At 45.6% G+C, this 7,720-nt stretch overlaps 2 protein-coding genes across 12 annotated transcripts in view; one reads left to right on the top strand and one right to left on the bottom strand.

The window, feature by feature from the left end:
• The window catches only part of LOC128690841 (solute carrier family 35 member G1), a 380,509-nt gene that overhangs the window by 26,458 nt on the left and 346,331 nt on the right, over positions 1-7,720 (top strand). The window contains exon 1 of one of the 8 annotated variants that reach the window (XM_053779584.2): positions 4,369-4,438. The exons of the other annotated variants lie outside the window; for them this stretch is intronic. The gene's annotated coding sequence lies outside the window, so the exon portion shown is untranslated. Of the gene's footprint in view, positions 1-4,368; positions 4,439-7,720 lie in introns of those variants that run through there. 8 annotated transcript variants of the gene reach the window in all.
• The window catches only part of LOC128690729 (carbohydrate sulfotransferase 3-like), a 330,456-nt gene that overhangs the window by 65,232 nt on the left and 257,504 nt on the right, over positions 1-7,720 (bottom strand). The window lies entirely within an intron of this gene.

Genomic DNA, 7,720 nt, shown 5'->3' with positions numbered 1-7,720 from the left:
TGCTCTGCTGGCAACTACTCTATGCTCTGCTGGCAACTACTGTATGCTCTACTGGCAACTACTGTATGCTCTACTGGCAACTACTGTATGCTCTGCTGGCAACTACTGTATGCTCTGCTGGCAACTACTGTATGCTCTGCTGGCAACTACTGTATGCTCTGCTGGCAACTACTGTATGCTCTGCTGGCAACTACTGTATGCTCTGCTGGCAACTACTGTATGCTCTGCTGGCAACTACTGTATGCTCTGCTGGCAACTACTGTATGCTCTTCTGGCAACTACTGTATGATCTGCTGGTAACTACTGTACGCTCTGCTGGCAACTACTGTATGCTCTGCTGGTAACTACTGTATGCTCTGCTGGCAACTACTGTATGCTCTGCTGGCAACTACTGTAAGCTCTGCTGGTAACTACTGCATGCTCTGCTGGCAACTACTGTATGCTCTGATGGCAACTACTGTATGCTCTGCTGGAAACTACTGTATGCTCTGCTGGCAACTACTGTATGCTCTGCTGGTAACTACCGTACGCTCTGCTGGCAACTACCGTACGCTCTGCTGGTAACTACTGTATGCTCTGCTGGCAACTACTGTATGCTCTGCTGGAAACTACTGTATGCTCTGCTGGCAACTACTGTATGCTCTGCTGGCAACTACTGTATGCTCTGCTGGAAACTACTGTATGCTCTGCTGGTAACTACTGTATGCTCTGCTGGTAACTACTGTATGCTCTGCTGGCAACTACTGTATGCTCTGCTGGCAACTACTGTATGCTCTGCTGGTAACTACTGTATGCTCTGCTGGCAACTACTGTACGCTCTGCTGGCAACTACTGTATGCTCTGCTGGTAACTACTGTATGCTCTACTGGCAACTACTGTATGCTCTGCTGGCAACTACTGTATGCTCTGTTGTCAACTACTGTATGCTCTGCTGGCAACTTCTGTATACTCTGCTGACTACTGTATGCTCTGCTGGCAACTACTGTATACTCTGCTGGCAACTACTGTATGCTCTGTTGTCAACTACTGTATGCTCTGCTGGCAACTACTGTATGCTCTGCTGGCAACAACTGTATGCTCTGTTGTCAACTACTGTATGCTCTGCTGGCAACTACTGTATGCTCTGCTGGCAACTACTGTATGCTCTGTTGTCAACTACTGTATGCTCTGCTGGCAACTACTGTATGCTCTGCTGGCAACTACTGTATGCTCTGTTGTCAACTACTGTATGCTCTGCTGGCAACTACTGTATGCTCTGCTGACTGCTGTATGCTCTTCTGACAACTACTGTATGCTCTGCTGGCAACTACTGTATACTCTGCTGGCAACTTCTGTATGCTCTGCTGGCAACTACTGTATGCTCTGCTGCCAACTAATATATGCTCTGCTGCCAACTAATATATGCTCTGCTGGCAATTGCTGTATGCTCTGCTGGCAACTACTGAATGCTCTGTTGGCAACTTCTGTATAATCTGCTGGCAACTGTTGTATACTCTACTGGCAACTTGTGTATGGTCTGTTGGCAACTACTGTATGCTCTGTTGGCAACTACTGTATGCTCTGTTGTCAACTACTGTATGCTCTGCTTGCAACTACTGTATGCTCTTCTGACAACTACTGTATGCTCTGCTGGCAACTACTGTATGCTCTGTTGTCAACTACTGTATGCTCTGCTGGCAACTACTGTATACTCTGCTGGCAACTACTGTATACTCTGCTGGCAACTACTGTATGCTCTGTTGTCAACTACTGTATGCTCTGCTGGCAACTACTGTATGCTCTGCTGGCAACTACTGTATGCTCTGCTGGCAACTATTGTATGCTCTGCTGGCAACTTCTGTATGCTCTGCTGGCAACTATTGTATGCTCTGCTGGCAACTTCTGTATGCTCTGCTGGCAACTATTGTATGCTCTGCTGGCAACTTCTGTATGCTCTGCTGGCAACTTCTGTATGCTCTGCTGGCAACTATTGTATGCTCTGCTGGCAACTTCTGTATGCTCTGCTGGCAACTATTGTATGCTCTGCTGGCATCTATTGTATGCTCTGCTGGCAACTATTGTATGCTCTGCTGGCAACTATTGTATGCTCTGCTGGCAACTTCTGTATGCTCTGCTGGCTACTACATGACAACTAATGCAGTTATAGGACACAATAATTACTGAAGAGAGGGTTATACGAACATAATTTTGCCTTAAGAAGCCTCAGTAATTATTTAGGGTCTTATACACGACCTGTGACAGGTTCATCATGGAGTATGCAGCACCAGTGTGGAGCCCTCACCTGATCAAGCACATACCAAAACTGGAAAATATCCAAAAATTTGCAACGAGGCTAGTCCCAGAGCTGAGGGGATTGAAATATGGAGATGGGCTAAAGGAACGGAACCTGATTGCTAGGAGAAGGATTATGGCAGATACGTTTACGACATGCAAGATACTCACTGATTTTGACAGAGCAGTGACATTTTTTTTTTAAATAAGGCACAGCGGTAAGAGATAACAGATGGAAACGAAAGACACAGATGAGGCACAGGGATGTTAGACGATATTTCTTGTGTTTCAGTCTCAGGGTTGTAAATAAATTAAATGATGGCGTGATAGAGGCAAACTCAATACGCAGTTTTAAGAGTAGGTATGATAGGACCCTGGAACTAATAATGAAGAATGAGGTGTTAATGGCGGGTCCAGGAGCTAAGACTTGAGCCCTCGCAAACACATCTCCGTGAGTACACACACACACACACACACACACACACACACACACACACAAACACACACACAAGTGAAAACACAAGTGTTCACAGAGGAGACAGAAGGTGGTTCCAGAAAGACGGAGAGGTGGGGTACACCACCAAGTGCTGGACACAGTACACACAACCGAGGAAGACGGGAAGAGGCTTCTGAGTGAGCTAGATACCTCAAAGGCAATGGGGCCGGATAACATCTCTCCATGGGTCCTGAGAGAGGGAGCAGAGGCACTAACAACAATATTCAATACATCTATCGAAACAGGGAGATTGCCTAAGGCATGGAAGAGAGCAAATGTAGTCCCAGTTTTTAAAAAAGGAGAGAGACATGAAGCACTAAACTACAGACCGGTGTCACTGACATGTATAGTATGCAAAGTCATGGAGAAGATTATCAGGATAATAGTGGTGGAACACCTAGAAAGGAATGATGTCACCAACAGCAGCCAACATGGTTTCAGGGATGGAAAATCCTGTGTCACAAACCTACTGGAGTTCTATGACAGGGTAACAGCAGTAAGGCAAGAGAGAGAGGGGTGGGTAGATTGCATTTTCTTGGACTGTAAGAAGGCGTTTGACACAGTTCCACACAAGAGATTAGTGCAAAAACTGGAGGACCAGGCAGGGATAACAATGAAGGCACTACAATGAATCAGGGAATACTTGTCAGGAAGACAGCAGCGAGTAATGGTACGTGGTGAGGTGTCAGAGTGGGCGCCTGTGACCAGCGGGGTTCCACAGGGGTCAGCCCTAGGACCAGCGCTCTTTCTGGTATTTGTGAACGACATGACGGAAGAAAAAGACTCCGAAGTGTCCCTGTTTGCAGATGACGTGAAGTTGATGAGAAGAATTCATTCGATCGAAGACCAGGCAGAACTACAAAGGGATCTGGACAGGCTGCAGACCTGGTCCAGCAATTGGCTTCTGGAGTTCAACCCCACCAAGTGCAAAGTCATGAAGATTGGGGAAGGGCAAAGAAGACTGCAGACGGAGTACAGTCTAGGGGGCCAGAGACTACAAACCTCGCTCAAGGAAAAAGATCATGGGTGAGTTTAACACCAGGCACATCTCCTGAGGTACACATCAACCAAATAACTGCTGCAGCATGTGGGCGCCTAGCAAACCTTAGAACAGCATTCCGACATCTTAATAAGGAATCATTCAGGACCCTGTACACCGTGTACGTTAGGCCCATATTGGAGTTTGCGGCTCCAGTTTGGAACCCACACCTAGTCAAGCACGTAAAGAAACTAGAGAAAGTGGAAAGGTTTGCAACAAGATTAGTCCCAGAGCTAAGGGGTATGTCCTACGAGGAGAGGTTAAGGGAAATCGACCTGACGACACTGGTGGACAGAAGAGATAGGGGTGACATGATAACGACATACAAAATACTGAGAGGAATTGACAAGGTGGACAAAGACAGGATGTTCCAGAGACTGGGCACAGCAACAAGGGGACACAGTTGGAAGTTGAAGACACAGATGAATCACAGGGATGTTAGGAAGTATTTCTTCAGCCACAGAGTAGTCAGGAAGTGGAATAGTTTGGGAAGCGATGTAGTGGAGGCAGGATCCATACATAGCTTTAAGCAGAGGTATGATAAAGCTCACGTTTCAGGGAGAGTGACCTAGTAGCGACCAGTGAAGAGGCGGGGCCAGGAGCTAGGACTCGACCCCTGCAACCTCAAGTAGGTGAGTACAACTAGGTGAGTACACACACACACATCTACCTTCCTTTGCAGACTAAGAGATGGAAACGAGTAGAATTCTCCACAAAAACTTGGGTTGGGCCAAAGGCCCAGACTCATGGAACTCTGTGTTCATTAAGCACTGCAAAGAAACTCCTTTCGCGTGCCTTACGTATACTATGGAGAAGGAGCAGGAGTAAACTGGAGAGAAAAAGACGCTCCCTCTACAGAAGACGACGAAGAGTCACTGAGCTCCTCAGGAGTGCTAGAATATCTGATACACGAAAGGAGGCACTGACCAGGGAAGTGGAAACTATCGAACTTAAGCTAAATGACTCTTACAGGAACCAGGAGAGGCAGGAGGAGCTTAAAGCTATTAGTGAAATTGAAAGAAATTCAAAATATTTCTTTTCATATGCCAAAAACAAGGCAAATACCACATCTAGTATCGGGCCCTTACTCAGACAGGATGGGACTTACACAGATGACAACAAGGAAATGAGTGAAATATTGAAATCCCAGTACGACTCTGTGTTTAGTGAACCACTAATCGGTCTGAGGATCGACGACCCAAATGATTTCTTCATGAATGAGCCTCAAAACTCCATAAATGTATGCCAGATTTCCGACATTACCCTAACTCCGATAGATTTCGAAAAAGCCATTGACAACATGCCTATGCACTCAGCCCCGGGCCCAGACTCGTGGAACTCTGTTTTCATTAAGAACTGCAAGAAACCCCTCTCGCGTGCCCTAAGTACACTATGGAGGAGGAGCTTGGACATGGGTGAGATTCCACAGTCACTTAAAACAACGGATATAGCCCCGCTCCATAAAGGTGGCAGCAAAGCATTAGCTAAGAACTATAGACCAATAGCTCTGACGTCCCACATCATAAAAATCTTTGAAAGAGTGCTAAGAAGCAGGATTGCAAATCACCTGGATTCCCAAAATCTGCACAATCCAGGGCAACATGGGTTCAGGGCAGGTCGCTCCTGCCTCTCACAACTACTGGATCACTATGACATGGCCTTGGATGCACTGGAAGAAAATCAGAATGCAGATGTAATATACACAGACTTTGCAAAAGCATTTGACAAATGCGATCATGGTGTAATAGCCCATAAAATACGTGCTAAAGGAATAACTGGGAAAGTGGGGAGATGGATCTTCAACTTCCTAACAAATCGAACACAAAGAGTAGTGGTCAACAGAGTTAAATCGGAGGCTGCCATAGTGAAGAGCTCTGTTCCACAAGGCACAGTACTCGCCCCCATCTTATTCCTTATCCTCATATCAGACATAAACAGAGATATACACCACAGCACCGTATCATCCTTTGCGGATGATACTAGGATCTGCATGAGGCTGTCATCTGCTGAGGACGCGGTTAACCTCCAAGAAGATATAAACAAAGTTTTCCAGTGGGCAACGGTAAACAATATGATGTTCAATGAGGACAAATTCCAACTACTCCGTTATGGAAAACTGGAGGAGATAATAACTAGAACAGAGTATACTACTGACTCCGGCCATACAATAGAGCGGAAAAATAATGTAAGGGACCTGGGAGTAGTAATGTCTGAGGATCTCACTTTCAAGGATCACAACAGTGCCACGATCGCACGTGCAAAGAAAATGATAGGATGGATAATGAGAACTTTCAAAACGAGAGATGCCAAGCCCATGATGATCCTTTTCAAATCACTTGTTCTCTCTAGGCTGGAATACTGCTGTACATTAACATCTCCATACAAAGCAGGTGAAATCGCAGATCTAGAGAGTGTACAGAGATCCTTTACCGCACGTATAAGTTCTGTCAAGCACCTTAACTACTGGGAACGCTTGAAAGCACTTGACTTGTACTCGTTGGAACGCAGGAGGGAGAGATATATCATAATCTACACTTGGAAAATCTTGGAGGGAATGGTCCCAAATCTGCACACAGAAATCACTCCCTACGAAAGTAAAAGACTGGGCAGGCGATGCAAAATGCCGCCAATAAAAAGTAGGGGCGCCATTGGTACACTAAGAGAAAACACCATAAGTGTCCGGGGCCCAAAACTGTTCAACAGCCTCCCATCAAGCATTAGGGGAATTGCCAATAAACCCCTGGCTGCCTTCAAGAGAGAGCTGGACAGATACCTAAAGTCAGTGCCGGATCAGCCGGGCTGTGGCTCGTACGTCGGACTGCGTGCGGCCAGCAGTAACAGCCTAGTTGATCAGGCCCTGATCCATCGGGAGGCCTGGTCGTGGACCGGGCCGCGGGGGCGTTGATCCCCGGAATAACCTCCAGGTAACCTCCAGGTATGGGTGAAATTCCACAGTCACTAAAAACAACTGATATAGCCCCATTCATAAAGGTGGCAGCAAAGCATTAGGTAAGAACTATAGACCAATAGCTTTAACGTCCCATATCATAAAAATCTTCGAAAGAGTGCTAAGAAGCACGATTGCAAACCACTTGGATTCCCAAAAACTGCACAATCCAGGGCAACATGGGTTCAGAGCAACAAGGGTTCATAGTAATCCAGTAGTTGCCTCTCGGAACTACTGGATTGCTACTATATGGCCTTGGATGCACTGGAAGAAAAACAAAATGCAGATGTAATATACACAGACTTTGCAAAAGCCTTTGACAAATGCGATCATAGCGTAATGGCGCACAAAAGAATAACTGGTAGAGTGAAGAGATGGATCTTCAACTTTCTAAAGAACTGAACACAAAGAGTAGTAGTCCACAGAATTAAATCGGAAGCTGTCATAGTGAAAAGTTCTGTTCTAATCCTGTTTCTCATCCTCATATCAGACATAAACGAGGCCTAATCCACAGTATCGTGTCATCCTTTGCAGACGATACTAGGATCTGCAAGAGACTGTCATCTATTGAGGACACGGTTAACCTCCAAGAAGATATAAACCAAGTTTGCCAATGGGCAACGGAAAACAATATGATGTTCATTCAAGACAAATTCCAACTACTCCTTTATGGAAATCTGGAGGAGATAATAACTAGGACTGAGTATACTACAAACTCTGATCATACAACAGAGCAGAAAAATAATGTGAGGGACCTGGGAGTAGTAATATCTGAGGATCTCACTTTCAAGGATCATAAAAGTGCCACGATCACAACTGAAAAGAAAATGATGGATGGATAATGAGAACGTTCAAAACAGAGATACCAAACCAATGATGATCCTTTTCAAATCACTTGTTCTCTCTAGGCTGGATTATTGCTGTACATTACCATCTCCGTTCAAAGCAGGTGAAATTGCAGATCTAG

The sequence above is a fragment of the Cherax quadricarinatus genome, chromosome 24, assembly GCF_038502225.1.
Source record: "Cherax quadricarinatus isolate ZL_2023a chromosome 24, ASM3850222v1, whole genome shotgun sequence".
Taxonomy (NCBI): Eukaryota; Metazoa; Arthropoda; class Malacostraca; order Decapoda; family Parastacidae; genus Cherax; species Cherax quadricarinatus.
Note: the sequence above shows the minus strand (reverse complement) of the source record. Positions and strands in the feature narration are given on the sequence as shown.